The sequence below is a fragment of the Suricata suricatta genome, chromosome 8, assembly GCF_006229205.1.
Source record: "Suricata suricatta isolate VVHF042 chromosome 8, meerkat_22Aug2017_6uvM2_HiC, whole genome shotgun sequence".
Taxonomy (NCBI): Eukaryota; Metazoa; Chordata; class Mammalia; order Carnivora; family Herpestidae; genus Suricata; species Suricata suricatta.
The window spans coordinates 4,371,907-4,395,465 of NC_043707.1; the positions used below are offsets into that span (position 1 = coordinate 4,371,907).

The window sequence follows — 23,559 nt, forward strand, 5'->3', positions numbered from 1 at the left end:
GAGAGTAGCAGAGCAGAGGAAATGTCAAAGGGTGAATGGGATAATCAGGCCCTAGCCGTCAAAACTGCCGCCCACTCAAGCCTGTCAGACTCTACAAGAGAAATCTTCCAGACGTGTCAGCTCCTTCACATGGCTAATGGCAGAGAAAAGGATGCACCTGGGGGAGGCTTGTGGGGCCAGTGCCTACTGATTGGGGCCTTTTTAAGCCTGACTGGGAATATCCAATAGGGGAATGTTTAGGCCGTTGGAAGAGTGGCAGCTGGAGAGGAAGGCAAGGAAGCTCTCTCCCAGTATGGATTCTGATTAAGTTCCCGGTGTGTGAAATAAGTGCCTGAATGACCCTCATTATCCCATTTCCCTTCTCATGAAACTGAGTGAGGCTTTGTGATCCCTTGGCACAGTAAACAGAGCTCAGTGGAGGCTTCCGGAATACTGCACACTGTTTCCATGACAAGGCACTGCATTCAGGGCATGAATATTATCCTATGGATCTCTGAGGTGTCATAGGAGAGCCTGGGGAAGAAAACAGTGGACAAGACAGATCAGGCTTGTCCCCTTGGAGCCTACATTCCAGTAGGGACGGATGGGAACAATATGTTAATTAAAGTCATTAGTAAACCCAAGGAATTCCAAGGAAGAAGGAAGTGGGTGCTGTGACAGGTAGTGGCCTGGGGGTGGGGTGGGGTTGTCTACTCTGCATAAGCAGGGAAGTGTGGTAGTTCGGAACCTCAAGAGAGAGAGTTATAACACACCTCCCTTCCCATTTTTAATTTTCTTTCTGACTAAAGAATAGGTCTTTATTTCTGCTGTTTTTATTAAAGAGTCAAAGAGAAATTGTTTGAAAATACCAGGGTGACAGAGATGTGATGTTCGTGAGCCAGCCCAGGATCCTTCACTGCCGATCTCAGGTGGACCAGTCCTGATTTCCCCTGCTTGGTCTACATGGAATAAACCTTTCTGAACTCTGTGGACCACCCTGTTTGTTCTCTCTTCTTATCAAACACACGTGGATGGAATGGGGAAGTCTACAGATGTGTGGCCCTGGGGGTTTGGCTTCTTCTTTGCACTTCTGTTCTGAACCCCACCACCCAAAGCCAAATTGAGGTTGATAAAGAGGCCTGTGCCTCTATTTTCAGGACACTCATTGCTGATATTTACAGAGTAACAGCATTCGGCTTTATTCATACACCCCTCTGTTTTTGTGGTTCTTGTTTGTTTTGATTTGGTTTGGTTTCATTAACAGTTGCTTTTCACTTTCATAATTACTGTATTTTCTTTGGGTTTATTTTACATCTACTTCCACCCACTGAAAGATTGAGTCAAAAGGAAACTTCACTTACTTACTCTTGCTTATCTTCCAATACTTACTTTTAAGGTTATGTATTTTCCTCTGAGAACTACTTTGGCTGTATCCTGTCATGTTTGGTCTGCAAACCCTAATCACTAGATTCTCCATAATTTATAATTTCCATTTTGATTTTCTCTTTTAAATGATTTTAAATTATCAAGTATACATAGAGTTTGGTGGGCCCATTTTGGGTTATTTATTTCTGATTTTATAGGACTGATTGGAGTAATACTAGCCCAGTAATTATCAACTTAAAATTTTGAGATTTTCTTTGTTATCTGGTGCACAGATTTTAAAATGTGTACTTAAGATCATATGTAGTCTGCATTGTTTGGGTTGATCAAATGTTCTATAACTTTTCTTATTTTTCTGCTTCATGTATGGCTTACTTTTACTTTGTCTTCTCAAGTTGGTGTTTCTGTGGAAAAGCCCTATTGGTATTATTTTCTTGCTTAGCCTTAGCACTAAGCCGGAAATGACAAAGTAGCAAGAAGAAAAAGAAGCCCCTTCATCACTTCTCCAGGTGAGTGAAGGGGATTGCGTCATCTAATGAGACTTTAAAGTGAATTGGGGGCTGAGCTTATCGATGCAGTAAAACAGCCTGTGGGAAGGACATCTCTGTGGAGTCTAAGCGATCCACGTCTGGACCACGTTCAGGGGATGGCAGTAGTTGCATTAGTTGGCTTTGTAATGAAACATTTCTAGAGATACAGCACTTTGTCCACTGGGCAGGGATGAGGAGCATTGTAGCAACCACATCATCAACCCGTACACTTTTCAAAAAGGACTCAGAAAAATATAAAATTAAGGTCATCTCTGAGGTCTTTGCTAAGCTGAATAAACCTTGAAGCAAAAATCGTATCATTTTCCAAAGCTTAACACGGAGCTTTAGAGATCTGTGGGAAAGAACAGCACTTTGAACATAAGGCTTGATTGGTAGCATAAAGCACTAGAGGTGGTTCTAATAACCACCAGGGCTGCTGGAAAGTACTTCTGGAGTAATCAGTGACACAATCAGACATTTCTGCAAGGCTTCTCTGCAATCCCTTATCTGGGAGCATAAACAGGCTAGATCTAGCCTGGATCGTTTTCCTCTTGAGAAGAACTGTAGCCTCCAAGGGCATCAGAGAAGTGACAGGTCGGTGTGTGTGTGTGTAATTCTTCATTTAACGGAACCAGCACCCTCTCTGCCCCCTCTCCACTGTCATAGAGATGTCACTGTTCTTACTTTGTGTGTGACAGTGCTTTTGACAGCAGGCTCCTCCTTTCTTCCTTCCCACTTCTTTTTTATATGCCTGTTTTAGGGTAGCTCACCATTATCTGGGAAGTATGTCTGTCTGGTCTAAAGTCACTGGACTGGTAGCAGATGGAGCACACTTTTGTCCTCTTTGTAGCTTGTTTATCTCGTTCAGTTGCTCTCGGGCTGGTGACCGTGCTGTTCGTTGGGAAGCATTTCTATAATTAGATAGTGTTATTAATCCGGGTGCTCCCCTGAAACAGAACTTAGGGTACATATACACACATTCATTATAAAGAATTGGCTCATGTGATTATAAAAGGCTGAGAAATCCCAGGATCTACGTCTGACAAGCTGGAGACCCAGTAGAGTCGATGGTGTAGTTCTAGTCTGAGTCCAAAGGCATGAGAACCAGGAGAGCTGATGGTATAAGATTCAGTCTGTCTAAAAGCAGGAGAAGACGCTTGTCCCAGCTTGAAGACAGGCAGAGAGAGGAAATTTTCTCTTATTCAGCCTTTTAAAAAAATCAAAATATAATTAACATACAAGGTTATGTTAGTTTCATGTGTACAACCTACAGATGGGATAATTCTACATATTGCTCAGTGCTCACCATGAGTGTAGTTACCACACAACATTATTACAGTATTATTGACTATCTTTTCTGTGTTGTAGTTTATTATTTCTGTGACTTATTTTATATTTGGAAGTTTGCATCTCTTAATTCCCCTTGGTCAGATTTTTTGTTCTCTTCAGGTCTTCAGTGGATTGAGTGAATCCTACCCAACTGGGGAAGGCAATATGCTTTACTCATTCTACGAATTCAGATGTTAATCTCCTCAAGAAACACCTGCACAGGGGCACCTGGGTGGCTCAGTCAGTTAAGCATCTGATTCTTGGTTCTGGCCCAAGTCATGATCTCACAGTTTCATGAGTCGAGCCCCATATTGGGCTCCATACTGACAGTGTGGAGCCTGCTTGGGATTCTCTGTCTCCCTCTCTCTCTGCCCTTCCCCCACTTGCACTATCTTTGTCTTTCCCAAAAGGAAAAAAAAAAAAAAACAAAACACCTGCACAGATACACCCTGAATAATGTTTAACCAAATACCTGGTGGCTTTGGCCCAGTCAAGTTGACACATGAAAGTAAGCATCACAGCTACATATGTAGTACTCATGATACATTACAAAATTTAAATGGAAACAATCCTTACCTGGGCACTCAATCCCTTATATTGTCTGAGAAACCATATACAATAGTTGAATAACAACAAAGTCTCCACTTAAAACTAAAGAAAAACAAAATGTTATCTCATAAAGCTGAAAATTCCACAGGGTGTGTCTTTCCTGTTAGGCATGATGTGGTCCCCCTACTCTAATGATATTTCAGAGAATCAGCCTTTAAATTCTCTCCTGTGTTTTGACTTCACTTTCAGACAGCCTCTCTCAGTGGAATTACAGCCACCAGCAGCCTCTGTATTACTGCCTTTGTCCATCTAGTAGCAAGGTGGGCACTGAATTTCTGCAAAAGCCATGTTGCTTATGTTCCTTGGCTTAGCCTGGTCACACATCTGTCCCTAAATCAGACCTGTTGAAGAGGGTTCAGTAAGGTGACTGCTTAAGGTCAAACCACAGGGAGAGAGCACAAAGAAGGGATGACTCTTGAGCAGAAACAAAACTAGAAGTTAAATATAGAATTACCATGTGATCCAGAAAATAATTTCTGCTGGCCCAGGCTAACAGATTCTGGAGACCCAGAATCTGAATCAGGCTGCAGGCTCTGAGCTGTCCACAAAGAGCCCGACGTGGGGCTCGAACTCACAAACTGGGAGATCATGACCTGAGTTGAAGTCAGACACTTAACTGACTGAGCCACCCAGGAACCCCTCCATCACATGATTAATAGATAAACAAAATGTAGCCTATGCATACAGTGAATTACTATTCAGACACCAAAATGAATGAAGTATTGATACATGCTACAAGGTGAATGAACCTTGAAAACATTATACCTGAATGAAAGAAGCCAAATGTAAAACAATCAGATGTTGTATGATTCCATTTATCCAATATCCAGATAGACAAATATCCAGATAGGCAAATCACTCACAAATTCATAGACACACAGCAGATACATGGTTTTTAAGGATTGGTAAGGAGCTGCTTATTGGATGTGAGGTTTCTGTTGTATTTCTATTAGGTGCCTGTATTTTCTTAGACACTGGTCTGTTTTTCTGGTAAATCTAATAACTACATTGAATTAGTACTTACTATGTGCCAAGATCTCTGCTAAATATTTTTTTCATAGGATTCGCACAGCAGCCGTGTGCAGTGGCTACTATAATGATCTACCCTTTACAGATGAGAAAACTGAGGCTCAGAAAGCTTAAGGAAATGGCCCAGCTAGACAGCAAAGGGAGGATTCAAAACAGAGAGCCCCCTGATGCTGAAATCCCTGCTCTAAACCATCCACCATTGTAAACGAGGACATCAGCAAATGCTGCTTGCTCATAGCTGCATGCAGACCGGAGAAGCATCCATTAGAAAGCACAAATTAGACCATCTTGCTGTCTTCTGTGGATTCCCTATTTATAGAGTGCCCAGTGGATGCTTTTTCTAACTTAAGCTAGAAGGTTTTCTTTGAAAGTTTCAATCTGCAACTTAAAAGCAAAGCAAGAGAAGAAAAGAGCTTGGGAGTGCACTTCACCCAAAGCTGTTCTGAAATCTGAGAGCAAGGACACAGGAGGAGAAAGATTATCATCTTATTAGCGTAGGAGGATAAAGATGATCAGGCAGGGATGCTCCATTATTTATAGGAATCCAGCTCTTTTCTATACACTTCACTGAGGCATTTGATATATTTGTGCTGGAGATTAACACTGATGTTATTTTCTTTAATGTCTGTTTTTAGTGTATGCAATGCATGTTGGCATTCAGGAAATTCAGCCAGAGGAGAAAAACAATAGTATTAATTAGGAATGTCAGTCATGGGTGTTATGAAATTCAAAACTGCCAAGTTTCTGGAGCATTTAGTGGTAATTATAATAGACTGTGGAGACAAGCTGTTCTTCGTTTCCTATACAGAAATGCACAGTTTGATGGGCAAGTGATCAAAGTGCTCACACAAACCCTTGTGAAAGAGTGTCTCTCTCTTGCCCTGTTATTTTTAGGACTCTATGCTTTTGCTAATTCAGAGCTGCCCAGAGAGAGGAGACCATCAGTGAATATAAGGCCCCTTGTCTTTTATAATTTAAAATTGCTATTTAATAGTTTTCAGTATCTCCCACAACTTGGAGTGTGTGTGTGTGTGTGTGGAGGGGGGAGGTGGTAAATGATACCATCCACCAGCCTGGCAGTATATTCAGATTTAAATCAGAGCCATAGCCTTTTTCCAGGTAAAGCCACACATTTAATCAATTTTCTCTCAAAGTAATGAATAATAAAAACCCTTTCTCTGTTCTTTGGATAACCCCGTTAAATGGGGAGGCAGATTTGCATTTTTGAGAATTGTAATAAAAGGGTCACCACTTCCCTGGATTTTCTCAGGTTTCTGGTTAGAGGTTCATGTTTCCTGATGTGTTTTGGGAGTATTCCTATTAACCCAGGGGCAGAGAATAGAACCATAGGGACCTAAGGATTCTAATGTGGGTACCCTGATTTCTTGTATTACCTTGTATGAGCCTTAGAATGGCCCTTTGAGACCATCGAGGGAGACCCAGCCCACCTAGTGTGGAGACTCAGGTGCAGAGATCCAGAAGTTGCCTAGGGTTATTCAGATACTGAGCAGGCGGGCTCCTGACTTCCTGGCGGGTGCTCTCCATACTTAACTTTGCTGCTTCCTACCATTTGCATGTGCTGTTCTCTAGGTCTCCTAGGCTGAACCTGTTAAGTCTGGCTTTGAGCACCCTTTTTTCTTAATGGACAAGCACTCCTCTCTAAAAGGGGCCCAACTTGTAGGTAATGGTCAAGTGTGTCACATTCTCTACAAGACTGATATTTCACCTGATTCAAACAAAAACAATCAAATGGGCTCAAGAGTAAGTTCTCTTTTCCCAGGGAAGAGCATAGCAATGAGAGACTCAGAATCCTCCATCTCTGATCCTTTTTATCTATAAACACCACTCCATTAGCTGGTGATAATGATATGGAGAGGAAAAAACTCCAGCTGTTGTTGGTTCACCTGTAATTTCTGGGACTTAGAAGAAGTGCAGCTAAATTCAGTGGTGGCTGACGGTGCAGGCCAGGTGTGAGGAATAAAGGAAGGATGAGGGGAAGTCCTTTGCCATATGTGCATCTCTGGGTTTTCATTTTAAATAATTAGTGCAGGTTTTCCTTCATCCTCAACGTTTTCAAAAGTAATTGGGGAGCTTGTGGTTAGGCCAGTAATTGCTGGGATACGTGCTGCCCAGGGACCAGCCTCCACCCCAGGACTGGTGCGACAGTGGAAATGCACCCCCAACCCCAGCATTTTGGAAGAATGTCTAGAGCATCTCTGCATCCTTTGGAAAAGCAGGGCACGTTTTCCTGCTGACACACACAAGCCTTATAATTTAGCATTAGAAAAGAAAAATGGTTTAGAACAAGAAAATATATTTAGAGCTCATTATTCAAGTAGGAGTCACAGAGAAGGGGCAAGGACGGAGCCAGTCAACAAGAAACAGCTCACATTACAGGGTCAGAAAGAAGCATGTGCCTGGCACTCAGAAGCCAGGCAGGAAACTGCTTCAAGGGTGACAGGGACGGTATCAAGGTCAGGAATCAGTAAGAGAAGATGCACTAGGTTGCCATCTTCCTGGGTAAACTGTCAAGAAGAGTCAGTCCAGAACTGCTCCTTTGCCTGTCCTCTTTGCTCCCTGGCTCCCAGCAAAGGTCAGTTCATAGTGCATTCACAGTGCATTTCCATGTTCTAGCCCCAAGGAGGCTGCCACTTGGCATCCAAATATTGGCACTGCTGTCGTGGAGACCAGAACTAGCTGTTCTATCAAATGGAAGGGACTCTGTGAGGCAACTGTTCTGACTCAACAGCATTCGGGTCTGCCTTTGGGTAGAAAGCCACAGCTGCAGTTCCCCCCACCCCTGCCTCATTTTCCACTTGATTTCTTTCCTTTCTAGCTACCTGCTATGCCAGCCTGCCAACCATTGGTCTCTACCCCTCAGTCTTCTACCGCATAATACATGAACGTTACAAAGTATGTCTCGATCAGCCTTGGCCACATTCTAGGGCTTGCAGTCCTTTCCTATGCCGCCTAAGGCTTGTTAGCACTGCCCTGTTTAGTATTTGGCTTGTGTTACCTGCATTGGCCTATGGCTTTTCTTTTTTCCATCAAGGTGGTTACAATAAAGAAGAGGGCATAAGGAAACCCCATGTGTCTCAGTATATCCAAGGGAAAAAGAAGAACTAATGCTTTATGAAGACCTACTGTGTGCCAGGGATTATGCTAGTTGCTTTGTAAATATTATTGCAATTCAGTAATTATTTCTTGTTTGTCCATTATATGTCCACTGCTGTTCCAGGATGTGGTCATAGTGGAAGACAAGTAAGATATATTCAATTACCATAATTCTTAGAGTCTAAAAGGAGGGGTAGTTAAGAAGGAATTACAACTATAATAGGCATTCTACAAGGAGAAGCATAGGGTCTAGTGAAAATCTTCATGGTGAGAAGCAACTGGATTTGACGCGATTTAGGAGCCAGGGAAGGTGTTTCTGAGGACCTGATATTTATGCTAAGACTCAAAGGAGGAACATGATTTCTCTCTCATGTAATCTCCACTTTCCTTTAAAATGAATGTAACATCCATATCTATCTTGCAAGTGGGGGAACTGAAGTTGAGTGGTGCATGGAACCAGATAATGATGGATCCCGGACTCAGTCTCCGGTTTGTTTGCCTCCAGAAGCCACTTCTTTTCCATCAGATTCTGGTTCTTCCTGGGACTTTTTCATGTCAGAAAATCTTGGTGAAGGGATTTAGAAAGCAAAAGTAGAGGGGGGATTTCTGACAGTGTTCAGATTCTGCTTGCTCAGAACTGGAAGTGTCTCCTGGTGTGCACAGAGGCAAAAACATCAACTTCGGACTCAGATCTTGTTTGGTGACTTTTATAAATCTGTAATTTTAGGCACTCCATTTCTCCATCCTTGCAATAAAACCTTTTTTTGTGCTGCTTCAAAGATCTAATGTGTGCCAGCCCATGCCACAGGGTAGGTATTTGAAAATAGCACATCTTTGGGTCCTAAGAAACGGGGAGGTGGATGAACGGCCCAGGAGGTTCTCCTGTTTATAAGAGACCATTTGGTGCAGAGTTGTTTCCAGGCTTTGGGCTAAACGTGTTTGTGCTGAAAAAGATAGAAGCATCTCTTTGGGTGTGCAGCCAGGCGGCCACAGATGTGGACAATAGAGAACTCAGCTCACGTGCCCTATGGGAAGAAGACAATCGCTCCCCAAACACAGCTGCCTCCTTCTCAATTGGACCCAACTTTGCCATATAATGGAAACACAGAAAACAAGGCACGGGAAAAACGAGCTGTTTATGTTTAAACATGGCAATCGAACCTCAACACTGAGCCTTCTTGGATGGCATCCGTGTGTCATCTCACAGCCTGCGTGGCTGTGGGGCCCAGCCTATGGACTTCCAAGACTATGCTGCACCCCATCTGTCAGGGAGAGATGGATGATTAATGACATCTGTTCCAGATGTCCTCTCTCCTTGGCGATGGTGTGTGGAAACACTCTGCCTCCTCTCCGCTTCTCCTCTAGCAGATCCTGGTAGTTGCAGACATTGCTTGGAAGTAGAGAAGGGAGCATAGAGTTCTTGTTGAATGCAGTTTTAGGAGACAAAACTCTGTTTCTGGGAACATCTTCTGTGCCTGAAGGCTAGGTGGGCTAAGCCTTGTCCACAAAACAAGCCGTGATGAGATCATCTACAGGATAAAGACATCACTTTTTCCTACTCAGCTATTAACCCATCTGTCTGTTCATCCATCCACCCACTTATCTAGCCATCCAGCCATTTTTATTTGTTAAATTTACATTTATTAAACAATTATTGTATACCTGTCACTGTACATTATGCATATTTCACCTATAACCAGGGACAAGTTAAGAGCTAAGGGAACTCTGGGACTAGATAGCCTGAGTTAGAATCCCAAATCTCCCTCTTACTCATTACTTACAGCATGCTGCTCGACCTCTTGGAGATTTCATTTCCTGATGTATAAAATTCAAATGCCAACTTACAGGGCTCTTGTGATGATCAAATGAGATTGTGCATGAAAGTGCCTACTATTGCCCACACAGTAATGTTAAGTAAATGTTAGTATTGTGATTAAATTTTTTTACCGAGGTATAGTTGACATGTAACATATTAGTTTCAGGAATATAAAAAAGTGATTCAATACTTGTACATATTGTAAAATAATTGCCACAGTAAGTCTGAAGAGTCTATCAATGGGTAGATAAAGAAAATGTGTGTATACACCCACACAATGGAATACTACACAGCCCTAAAAAGAATGAAATCTTGCCATTTGTGACAATGTGGTTTGACCTTGAGGGTATTAGTGCTAAGTAAAATAAGTCAGAGAAACACAAATAACATAATATCTCAATTATATGCAGAATCTATTATTAAAAACATTTTAATTCCAGTATAGTTAATATACATTGTTATATTAGTTCCAAGTGATTCAGAACTTTGATGCATCATGATGGTGATCACCATGCATCATCACATGCTTGTCACAACAGGTACACTCTTTAATCCCCATCTCCTGTTTCACCCCTCCCCCTCCCGCTCTGGTAACCATCAATTTGTTCTCTATAGTTAAGAATTGGTTTCTTGGTTTCTTTTTTTTTTTTGCTTGTATGTTTTTTTTAAATTCCACATAAGTCTGAAATCATAAGGTATTTGTCTTTCTCTTACTTATCTTGCTCAGCATTATACTCTTTGCAAATGGCAAGATTTCATCCTTTTTATGGCTGAATAATATTTTGTTTGTATACATACATACCACATCTTCCTTATCCATTCATCTATCACGTGGCCTCCTTCCATAATTTGGCTGTTGTAAGTGCTGCAATAAACACAGAGGTATATGTAACCCTTTGAATTAGTATTTTTGTATTTTTTTAAGATTTTACTTTTAAGTAATCTCCACATCCAATCTGGGGCTCAAACTTAAAACCCCCAAGATCTAGTCACATGCTCTACTGACTGAGCCAGCCAGGTGCTCTAGTACTTTTGGATTTTGGGGGTAAAGACTCAGAACTGTGATTCCCGGATCCCAGGGTAGTTCTATCTTTAACTTCATGAGGATCCTCCATGCTGTTTTCCCCAGTGACTGTACCTGTTTGCATTCCCTCCAGTAGAGCAAGAGGGTTTTTTTTTAATCCACATCCTCACCACTGGTTATTGTACCATGTGTTTTTTAGTTTAGCCATTCTGACAGGTGTGAAGTGATAGCTCATTGTAGTTTTGATTTGCATTTCCCTGATGTTGAATGATGTTGAGCATCTTTTCATGTGTCTATTGGCCATCTGGATGTCTTGTTTGGAGAAATGTCTGTTCGTATCTTCTGTCCATTTTGTAATTGGATCATTTGTTTTTCAGGTGTTTATTTGTATAAGTTTTTTATTTTGGATACTGACCCTTCATTGGATATGTCATTGTCAAATAACTTCTCTCATTTTGTATGTTGCCTTTTACTTTGTTGCTTCCTTTGCTGTGCAGAAGCTTCTAACTTTGATGTAGTCCCAATAGTTTATTTTTGCTTTTATTTCCCTTGCCATAGGAGACGTATCTAGAAAAATGTTGCTATGGCTGATGTCAGAGAAATTACTGTTTGTGCTCTCTTCTAGGATTTTATGGTCTTGGGTCCACATTTAGGTCTTTAATTCATTTAGAGTTTATTTTTGTGTGTGGTGTGAGAAAGTGGTCCAGTTATCTTCTGCATGTAGCTTACCAGTTTTTCCAGCACCATTTGTTGAAGAGACTATCTTTTTTTCCCCCCATTGGATATCTTCCTGCTTTGTCAAAGACTAATTGACCATATAATTGTGAGATTTTTTTCCCTCTGGGTTTTCTATTCTGTTGTAATCATCTATGTATCTGTGCCAGTGACCGTGCTGTTTTGATTATTGCAGCTTTGTAATATAACTTGGAGTCTGGAATTGTGATGCCTCCAGCTTTGCTTTTTTTTTTTTTTTTTTTTTAGAATTGCTTTGGCTATTCAGAGTCTTTAGTGGTTCCATATAAATTTTAGGATTGTTTGTTTGAATTCTGTGAAATATGCTGTTGGTATTTTGATAGAGATTGCATTAAATCCGTAGATTGCTTTGGGTATATAGACATTTTAACAGTATTTGTTCTTTCAATCTATGAGCATGGAATGTCTTTCCATTTCATTGTGTTGTCTTCAGTTTCTTCCATTAGTGTTTTTTAGCTTTTGGAATACAGGCCTTTCATCTCTTTGTTTAGTTTTATTCCTAGGTGTCTTATTATTTTTGGTGCAGTTGCAAATCGGATTGTTTTCTTAAATTTCTATTTCTGTTGCTTCATTATTCATGTATAGAAATGCAACAGATTGGTGCCCATGGATAATGTATCCTGTGACTTCACTGAATTCATTGTTCCATTCTTACAGGGTTTTTTTTGGTGGAATCTTTAAGGTTTTCTATGGTGTCATCTGCAAGTAGTGAAAGTTATACTTCTTCCTTACCAACTTGGATGCACTTTACTTCTTTTGGTTGTCTGATCACCATGGCGAGGACTCTGAGTCCTACAATGAATAAAAGTGGTGAGAGTAGAACATCCTTGGTCCTGAACTTAGTGGAAAAGTTCTTCATCTTCCCCCATCGAGTATGACGTTCACTGTGAGGTTTTCATATACAGCCTTGATTGCAGCAAGGTGTGTAGAATCTATTATATTTAAACATACACATTCATGAACAAAACTGAGGTATCAGAGTTGAGTCTCACTCCCCAAACGTGTAAAAGAAGCATGTCAATTTTTCTGTTTCTTTAAAAACAATCAGCCTATTTCCAGTTGCGCATCCTGCCAGTGTAGTGGGAAATACCAACTCAATTGTTGTTGAAAGGAAGTCAAATGTCCAGTGGAGGAAGTGTTAGAAGTTGAACACAGGTGTCTGATTTTGCCCACTACAGTGGCTTCTCATGGATAAATGACAGCTAGCAGTGTGGTGCTTTCCTGTCCTTCTGAAGAGGACAGAGATGTCACTTCCCTTTAGGCTGTTGAATGGGCATCACCAGAGAGAAGATAGTTACATACAAAATTGTCTCACATAGGAAGCCAGAGTTCTGGTATGAAATTTACCTGCATCTTCGTGTTTTAGTAAAACTGAGTTTTGTTTTTTGGGCAGTGAGGACTAGTAAGAGGCAGTCAAAGAAATACTGGGGAAAAAGTGACTTTCTCAAGGTCCATATTGGACACTTGAACACACTGAATTCAGGGAAAAGATGGCATAGATGGGCTTGATGGACACCTGAGCTGAGGGGTGATGCACAGACCATCTACTACTCATTGGCCTCTCCCATAGGCATAGTGTATTTATTTGAAGTCAGTCAGAGTTGGGAGAAATTAGTTGAACATATACATATGGGGTATCTATTATGAGCTAGGAACTCTCTTACCTGCTATGGATACAACAGAGAATCGTGCATGTATATTCTCTGGATGTATGGAATGAACATGCAATGCAAAGAGAGCTTGTAACCCAGGCTCTCAGTCAAGTCTGGAACAAGGGTATCTCTGAATTCAGAGGATGAGTAGCAGAGAACTAGGGGAAGAAAGTTCTGGAAGGAAGTTGCACATGCAAAGGCTTGGTAGTGAAGGACATGCTTTGTTCTGTAGGAATGTAGAAGGGACTTGTGAAGATGCACTATTGATGTGAGGGAGATGACGTAAGAGATGTAGCAAGGGAGGTTGGAGGTCTTCAAGGAGCTGTGTAATTATCTTAAGAATTCACTGAAGTAAGAAGAGATGTGCATGGTGGAGGTATATATGTGTGTACATTTGGGCTGCTCAGCATCTGAACTCCGTGCATTTAGGGAACCATTGTTCATGGGAATAAGGAAGCCAAGAACACAAGGTTCTCACCCCTCCCCTCTCCTTGCAGCTTGGTGTTGGCATAGGAGTGTGGGACCAACCTAATGCTTCCTCCTGGGACATTGGCTCTGGAGGGAGAGTTTGGAAACCGTTCTTATGAAAGCACTAGCCAGTCAGTGCCCTCTGAAGATGGTCTTGTGGTCCAAATCCAACTGTTCTGTGATGTCATCTGGCTATAGTGGTTGGTCTTCCTCCCTCTCTCTCTTCAGTTCAAGTATAGTTAACATACAATGTTAACTTCAGGGATACAACATAATGATTCAACAATTCTATAAATTTCTCAGTGCTCATCATGTGTGTACTCTTAATCCCCTTTATCTATTTTACCCATTCCCTCACCTACCTCCCCTCTGGTAAGCACCAGTTCTCTGTATCTAAGAGTCTGGTTTTTTTTTTTTTTTGTCCCTTTTATCCCTTGTTTGTTCATTTGTTGTGTTTCTTAAATTGCACATATAAGTGAAATCATATAATATTTGTCTTTCTCTGAGTGACTTTTTTCATTTAGCATCATACTCTCTAGCTCCATCCATGTCCCAAGTGGCAAGATCTGATTCTTTTTTATGGCTAAGTAATATTCCATTGTATGTATATACCACCTCTTATTATAGTGGCTGGTCCTGTTCTTCATCTTCCGTAGCAATTTGTTGGATAGCTATCTTTCTAAAAAGCTCCTTTACTGAGTAAACACATCTCTGCCAGATACTGTCATTTGTAAGCAAGAACCCTGATCAATTCAGGAAGTAAACAGATCTAAGAGTGAGCTGGAGCAGGGTGTGGGGATGGGAATGAGGGAGTCATGATCCTCCTGACATCTTAAGTCAAATAGTGCTCACTAGTCAAATAAGCTCAAATAGAGGGCCCTGTCCTGAGTGATTGCCTAGTTAATACTGCTTACTTCTGGGTTCTTGACTTGCTCAGGAACTTATTAGCCACTGTGGACACATGAAAACCTCAGCTGCGGTCTCCGATCCTCCTCTGGTACTTCCTACTGTCTGTTTTCTTTTGATAAATGCTACCTTGTATTTGTCTACATTTGTGTTCCCACCTCAAGGTGGTGGCAATATGGGCAGGTTGTTAAATACACTTTGGGTCAACCCCTGTTCCAGCACTGTTAGAGCTGTTTCTCAACACCCTCTCTTTCTGTGCTCATTTGCAAATCCAGCTCACGAGTGAGGGTGGACAGAATCCTAGGAAAGAGCGATGGCTTAATTAATGGTAATGGGAAAGATGTAGGTGCCTCGGTGATTGGAGCTCTGTGAATGCAGAAGTGGATGGAAGGCTGAGATGCAAAATAGGATAATTGAACTGTTAGCTGAACTGGAATTTAGCAGTTAATCACTTTTATGAAACCTGCATCTCAATTCATTACTCCATTTATGCCTTGTTGCAATACAGTGCTGTTCAGCTAATTGGTAAACAGGAGCCAGGCAGAGGACCCAGAAAGGGCAAGGCTATCAAAGGTACTGCGGTATTTTCCATGAGTGCACATCTCCATTCAGTCCAGCCAGGAGTTGCCTGTTAGCCTCATGCTCTTTCGCAGAAGCAGAAACTAAATAGCACTAAACAACATAGTGAAATCATGGTCCTACATCTCAAGTGGTGTTGCTGACAGTAGTTGTGTTTCATGAAGTTCTCTACCCAATAATAGTATGGTGAGTAAGATGGTAGATTTTGGTAACACAGCTATCCATATCAAAGCTAGAACTCCACCCTAGATTCCTGTGTGACATTAGGCAAACTAATCCCTCCTCTGAACCTCCTTCCTCAGGTGTGTTATAGTGAAGGTTATATGAAATACATTTCATACTGAGAGCAAAGTGTCTCGTACAGTGCCTGGTACAAGGTGTGTGTTTAACAGTGCTAGATATTCCTGTTACCGTTAACCTAGGAATCATTTGTTGTTTTTAGAGTAAGAAGCTGATTGATTTAGTAGAAGTTTATGAACAAAGACTTTGAAAAAGAAAGACTGGCTAGGAGCAAAGGAAGGTGTGAGGCTCATATGCTTTGGATGGGAGGTGTGAATACAGGACATCATTAAGGAAATTTTCATTGTTTGGATGGGGCGCTTATGAAAATAGGGCCCAAGTCTGCTGGAGATGTTTTTGTTTTGTTTGTTTGATGGAGGAATAAAGAAGTCTCATCTGAAAAAAATCTTCATTTTGGAGCTGATACCATTATAATTTAATATCCTAGTGAATATTTTTCTATCTAATTTCAGAGCATCTCCTCTCTTTCCTAGGACCCAGACTTGGAACCCCTGGAAGCTAAAATAGACACAAATCCAAGTGCAGGACTCCACTATATACTTGGAATCTTTCTTCCTCTTCAATGACTATTTCTTACTGAGTCAAGCTACAGGTTTTTGGTTCCCTTGCAAATACACGTCTTTTCTACTGCAGCAGACAGGCCTCTTGGAGGCATGGATTTGGCATTATGAGTAGGGGTTGTATGAGTTGTGGGGGTGGATAAGAGGGAAAGTGCTGAGAATGAAAAAAATAAGTCTGAGGACATAATCTTAGAAAATTTGAACTCTTAGAGGTCATCAAAAGCTTTGGGCTCTTGTGGAAAACATTTTGGGACTTCAAGAGAAGATCCTGACACTACGGTGATTCATTCATTCTCTCATTCAGCCAGTGTTTACTGAAGACCTGCTATGCCCCGGGTCTAGAGTAGTGGACAAAGCAGAGAAGGTCCCTGCCTCTAGAGCTTGCGTTCATGGGGTCATCAGAATATGAAACTGATAACTATACATAAGATAAGCTTGAAATGTTATAAATGCTGTTGAAGGAGATAAGGGTGAAGTGATGGAGAATTTCTAGGCAGAACATCTTTGATAAGGGGGTCGGGAAGGACCGTCTCACCAGCTAAGGTTTGATCTGGAACAGGTAGGATTAAAAGGATCCAATGATGCAAAGAACAGGGGGGCTGTTTCAGGCAATGTTACTGACATGTTCAAAGATCCTGAGGTAGAAATGAGCCCAAAGGCTCACTTGGTTGAAGAAGAGAGTATAAATGGTCTGAGATGGGTCTAGAGAGGATAGAACCTTGAAGGCAGTGGTAAGGGTTTGAATGTTTTTCCTATGTGCATTGGGATGCATCAGCACATCTTCCCCTTGTTGAAATGCATGAGCACTGGGTCTAGAGGGCTGTGATACATTAACTCATGTAGGACACAGTCATAGTTTGGTTTCAGATTACTGTTTCATGTCAGGCACTGGGGTATACGACACTGAAAGCTATTAATGTAAATTAATGATTGCTCCTGCTGGCTTTGTTACAGTTTACTCCAAAGAGGGATTAATAAATGCATCATGCCTTGCAAATTTACATCCATTAAAATCTTACCATCATGGGGGCACCATTGATTCCCTTTGGGGGTCTTAGAATTTAAAAAATAACATCACACAGCCGTTGCAACTGGTGTTCGATAGAAACTGGATAAAATGAGATAATCGATGGAAAAGCACTTTGGAAAAAGAGATTCACTCTGTAATTATCGGGTGGTGCTGGAGATAAGAAAGATGCAATTTGACAGTCACAGTCTTGGTACCTCTGACACATACTTGCAGTGCAAGAGATTACCATGTGTTAATCCTTGACTCATGCCAGGAGCTTTCATAAATGTAATTACTTTAAATCCTGATAATGCCGGGAGGTGGGTATTATCCCCATTTTACAGATCACGCAACTGAGTTTCATAATAAGATTAATAATTGCCCAAAGTCTCGTGGCTAGAAACAGGAAGAACATGAGTTTTTATCAAAAGTTGTCTGACTCTAGCAGCCCTACACTGAAAGAGAAGTGTCTAAATCCTTGGCAGCCACACATTGAGTTGATGGAGGAGTTTGAGAGGTCCCTGAATTTTCCTCACAGGAACTGACAACCAGATACATGAAATATATTGCTGGTTTTTCTTTAAAAGTGATAACTTCACATTTCAAAGACTGGCTGCAGTAAAAACGACTGGTGAAATGTAAAGCCATGCAACTCACAGACGGGGGTGTGAGCCAGGGCTCTGCCTCTTGCTGAAATTGTGACTATGGGCAAATTATTTAACCTCTTTGGGACTCTGCTCATTCATGTATAAAAACGGGAATACCTCTGAGTGTGGGAGGAACCTAACAGAGGACCTGGGGGAGGGGAAGGGGGAAAGAGAGGTGGGGAGAGTGAGGGACACAAATCATGAGAGACTGTTGAATGCTGAAAACGCACCCTGGACTGAAGGGGGAGGGGGAGGGAGGGAAGGGGGTGATGGTCATGGAGGGGGGCACTTGTGGGGAGAGGCACGGGGTGTTATATGGAAATCAATTTGACGATAAACTATTATAAATTTTAAAAAATGGGAATAAAAGGAATGCTTACCTCTTAGGGTTGTTGTAAGGATTTACTGAGATATAAACCATGGAAATTGGTTAGCACTGTGCCTGGTGTATATATAATAAGCTCTTACTAAAGGTCACCTATTATTTTTCTCTTCCCTGAGGGGTTTGAACAATATTAATAATGAGAAAGCAAATTTGTGGTTGCAGATGCCATGTTAGCCACCAGGTTGTTGGAAGAAGAAAGGAAATGATTGTTTTCGTTTTGCTGACGCTTAGAAAATATTAATGAAATCTCAGCTTCTTTGAATCCAAGTTTCTCAGTCTTGGGTGCAAAGTTGAATCACTTGGGGGAGCTTTTGAAAAATCCTAGGGGTGTTTATTTAGAGATTCTGACTTGCTCCAGGCTGGGGCCTGGGGGTCAGTGTCTTTGGAAGCATCCTGGGTTAAAAATTCGCTGCATTCTGTAAACTGTGGAGTTCCTGGGTCCGGGGGTGCATCCCTCTCCTTCACCAGACTCTCCTTAAGTTGGGACTGATGAATAATACCACAGTGGTCTACACCTCCCACATGGGAGCACTTCTCCCGTCTTGTATAGTTGTTGACTATTATAGGAGTGTGTGTGCGTGTGTGTACATGTGTGTGTGCCTGTGCGTCTTCAGAACTAACCTCACACCAGCATGTAACTTTCTTCTGTTTGTTTCAAGCATTCCTAAGAAGAATACCTGTTTATAAAAATGACCCTACTGCTTAGTGAAGTGACTTCTGGATATGTTTTAAAAGGGACACAAAGCTGGGAGTAATTCAGCCCTATCAGTTGCTGCTTCTACAGGGAACTACTGAAGCTACCAGATTTTATTTCAGATATATCGCCTCGCACTATCATGAAGTGTAGCAAAATGAATGCGTGGCTGGTATATCCGAGCCCTGTCATGAGTTGTTTATATTTATTTCTGTTTTAAGGATGCTCAGGAGTATTTGATTCCCTGGGTTGTGATTCAAATGAGTCTTTAAAATATTTTTATGTGATGCTGCACTTGACTTCGAGGCATCAGTGAGCCCCAGAGCATGGGACAGTGACAGTTTATGTGATTTCCCAGTTACAGATAGACTAAGCCCTTAATGAATGGGGGTAGGCAGCCAGCCTTATCCTTGGCTTTATTAGGATCCACTGTAAAGTGTGTGTGATGGGAACTGCTGTGATTCTCTTCCAGCTGAGATAGATTGGTGTCATAAGCAGACATGGAGAAAGAAGAAAAGAAGTATGTGTAGGGGTTGGTGTGGCTTCAGCAACACCCGCAGCACTTGGAACCATGTAGGTTGGATAACTATATACTGCAGCTCCAAGAGGCAGATATCACCAATCTGGTAAGGACATCATTGGCTTTTTGATTGGACACCCAGAAATTGATGCACTGCCTTTGGTTCTATTATGTTTTCAAACTTTAATTAAGTTTATGCCTCTCCCACCTGGACCTCATAAATAGTTAGCCTCCAAGTAAGTCATTTGTCATGAAAGGGCTCTTATGAGTAGATTCATCTTCCAAACAACATTATTATTGCCCAAAGTCCTGCCTTAAATCCATCAACACAATGCAAGCTTGAGTGCCTTACTCAATTTTGACATGTTCTCCCAAGGGGTTATTTTCTAATGGGCTAGTGGCTAATTCATTAAGTTATCACAAGGTGGAAGAATGTAGATACATTATTAGCTTTTAAAATGATGCAGCTGGTGATTACAGAGAATTAAATTGAACGTCAGTGGTTTATTATTTTTTTTTCCATGTAAGTTAATCCGTTTTCATCTGTGAAAGGGCAATCTCTGGGCCCAGGCTGAGGTCGTCTCAGACTGTCCCTGAAGACCACCCTGGGGTGGAGGGGAGGAGGGTGGTTTCTTCCTCAAGGGCCTGGGACTGAGGATTCGCATCCTCTTTTTTTTTTTTCTAATTTTTAATGTTTTTTTTAAATTATTATTGAGAGAGGGAGACCGAGTGTGAGTGGGGGAGGGGCAGCGAGAAAGAGGGAGACCCAGAATCTGAAGCAGGCTCCAGGCTCTGAGCTGTTAGTACAGAGCCTGATTTGGGGCTCGAACCCATGAACCACAAGATCATGGCCTGAGCCGAAGTTGGACATTTAACTGACTGAGCCATGCAAGTGCCCCTACATCCTCTTTGAGGAACAAATCCATAGAATCTAACAAATTGTAGATTTGTTCACTGTCCTAAGACAGGGAAATTCTGCCTGTAATCGTGTGCCTTGGACAAACTCTTTGACATGTGCCCAGAGAGATGTGTACAAAGATGTTTATAGCAGCAATGTTTGTAGTGGCTGACATTTGTAAATAGCCTAAATGCCCATCAGTGGAGCCATGGATAAGGAAAATGCCGTGTATTTATGTGAAAGACTGTAATGCATCAGTTAGGAACACAGGTTGTTTTTTTAATGTAATTTGGCACTTCGATTCCTTGTATCAAAATGGACAGGCTCAAACACAACTTTGAAGAAAGAGAGAGGAATAAACTATTTGTGTGCATTTTTGACTGTGTATGAAAACAGCAGTGGGTGAGGAATCGTATCAGCAGAAGGATACCCACTGAGCCATCTGGGGAGGAGCTGTGGGTTAGGGAAAGTAAGACTGGGCACCATGGTGTTACCATTATTTGTAATTCTCTATTTTAAGACTGGAAAGAAATTATGACAAACTGTAAATATTTATATATTGGGATGGTAGGAATGGTTCTCTCCATGATTTTTTTTATTTTTAAAAGTTCTCCAAGGAGGTTAAAAAGCAGGCTTTCTTGAGAGCAGAAAGGGGAAGTGCAGTTAGAGTCAAACCTGGAGCCTGCCAGGGAAGAGCCTGTCGTCTGTACCTCCAGAAGTTGAGGGGGCTGTTGAGGGACTACTCAGCAGTGTGTCTCCTTTCTTGACTTGTGATTATCCACTGAGGAATTTGGTCTTCATACTTAACCAGTTTTCTTCTTCTAAGGGCCGCATGAGTTGCTTTTTCACTCTATATTTAGATTTTTGAAAAAGATGTAAGGAGATCCATTATTGTTAATAAAAATAATACTTGTGACAATAGGGGGGGAAATATGTGTCATCTGAAGGTAAGGTTTCAGTTGCTGTTTGATAAACTCTCTAGACTTATCGTAGTACTTTCTCTTTTGCCACTGATTCACAGTCCTCCTGGGATGGACATCTGACTCCAAAAGGGTGGCGAAGAAATGGAAAGCAGATGCTTGTCCCTGCCAGCCAGTATTGTTTTTGGTACCTGAACACATACCCTTAAGTCTAGGCATGATGTGATTGTGACTTCAATCACTAGCATGAGAATGAAGGAGCAGAAAAGCCATTGTTGGATTTTAGACTTCAGGACAGCATGGGGCTACCTTTTGCCTTTGTAGTTTTCACTGATGTCGTGAGTGAGATGGGAGCCAGAGAGGCAGATTGGCCTGAGGATCTGAGACGATTCCAAGAGAACAATCCATCATCCCAGTGCTTTTCCATTTTCCCTCTTCCTTGGAAGCATTGACATCCCTACATTATTGACACTTGGAACACTATTTCAAAATTATTTTCTAGAATGTCACAGATTTGGAGTTAGACATTCATTCCACTATTAATCTTGCTGATATTTATTGACTACTAACCATGTGGTGGACCTTGAGCTATTTGCTCAGGTGCAAATAAAGAATCTTACTCTCAAAATGTTCCAAGTACAAGAGAGAGACACAATTCAGATTGAAACACATGCCTAATAGGAGTTGAACAAAATGTACAAAAGCCCAAGGCTAGAGACCGTGGTGCCTCCATTAAACTCAGCGTGTTCAGTATGGTGGAGTGTGGATGAAGGGAGACAGAAGTAGACAGAATAAGCTGCCTACAGTCCCCTCCTCACCAGTCTGATGTTTGATCTTGGGTCCATTTAACTTGTCCACATTCTCAGCTGTAGAATGGAGTACTGATAATTACCCCCAAAGATAAAGAGCTGTTTTGAAAGCTATGTTCAGACTATTTGGTACCATTACACAGATTGAGTGGAACCAACATAGAAATTATCCTTAAGTTTACATTTAAGACATAGACTACCCTGAAAGAGATGTTTGAGAAAGTCATTGTCAAGTCACTCTCCAATCAGTATCCCCTCTATGCTGACCAGCTATCCCTGTTTGCCTAGTACTGCCCTGCTTTAGCATTAAAAGTTCTTTTTCTAGGAACCCTTTCATTTGCATGCAAACTGGGACAGTTTATTCTAAATTATCTAGTATCTATGGTCTCAATATTGAGTGCACATTTTATATTGAAAAAAATTACATTATATTGTGGTTGGCATCTTCCTCTACTAGCTTCAGAGACAAAACTGTCTCTACTTTGTACCTTTAAGGAAATGTATACTGGTTTTGGCTTTTTTACCTAAAGCATAGTTGAAGCATTTTCTTCGCTTTCTCTGCGAGGGTCCAAGTTTCAGTAAAAAAAATACACTTTGAGAAATCAATACAAGATTTGATCCAACCAGGTCAAGCCCTCCAGCTGACCTAATCTTAATGCATTGTGAAAAGTATTTCTATTTATTAAACTCTTAGTGGTCTAAGCAAAAGCTGCAAGAAATGGTGTTTAGATATGGAAGAAAGGAAGCTTGGAAGGCTAAATTTAGATAACACCTGAGTCGCTTTCCTGCTAAGTAGAATTTAATAGAGGTGCATCTCTGCAATCTTCATATGTGTTTGGCATGACAATTTATTTTGTTTGTCAGGAATGAATACTTAAGGAAAAAAAGCTTTTTGAATTGGAACAAGAATTTCATATCAATGAGGACCATTTGATTTAAAGGCTACTCATTTTCCATAGCAAGAGATAATTTATGTTTGGTGCAAGCTGGTTGCCCTTGCTTTGCTGGGCAGAATTCTTGAATACATTTTGTCCTCTTAAAACATGTATTCTATGTGTGAGAATACAGGGAGGTGATTTCTGCAGTTTCCAAATGCCCAAAGATGTCCTTTATTCTCTGCCTCTGAGATATTGCAGCTGATGGGCCCAAACATGAACTGGTCTGCATGGGTCACACTAAAGAGAAATGCATTACCTACCCAGTGGCTCATGTGTAATTAATCCAACACTATGGCCTACAAAATGGCAAAGACTAAATTAAGGATCACTCAGGCAAACTGGAAAGTTTATTAGAGAATTGTTAGGATATTCTAGGTAACCTGAGGAGGTAGAGTAGAGCATCTGGGTCTCAGAGAAAACCAGAACTAGAGACTTAACAATTGCCAGGATCCGATTTTTCTGTCTCTTACCTCTGCTTCTCTTGGTATGTGACTTTCTATATCTTTTCCCGTAATCTATTAATGGGGATATGGTGGCCAACTCTAGAGCCTCAAACCTTCTAATTCCACCTACCAAAGATGGACCCTGTTTCTTCCTTTGATGACCACTCAAAAAACTCAGAGGTAGGATTTTGTTTGGACCATCTTGGGTCAAGTACTCAACTTTGAATTGACACTCTGTGCTCTAGAAGGCTTGGCTAGGTGACAC

At 41.3% G+C, this 23,559-nt stretch overlaps 1 long non-coding RNA gene across 1 annotated transcript; it reads left to right on the forward strand.

Annotated features, from left to right (window-relative positions):
• Positions 1-499: 499 nt before the first annotated feature.
• On the forward strand, positions 500-971 carry LOC115297931. The gene is made up of 2 exons (XR_003911528.1): positions 500-660; positions 822-971. It is a non-coding gene; the product is annotated as an uncharacterized LOC115297931 (long non-coding RNA).
• The last annotated feature ends 22,588 nt before the right edge of the window (positions 972-23,559 follow it).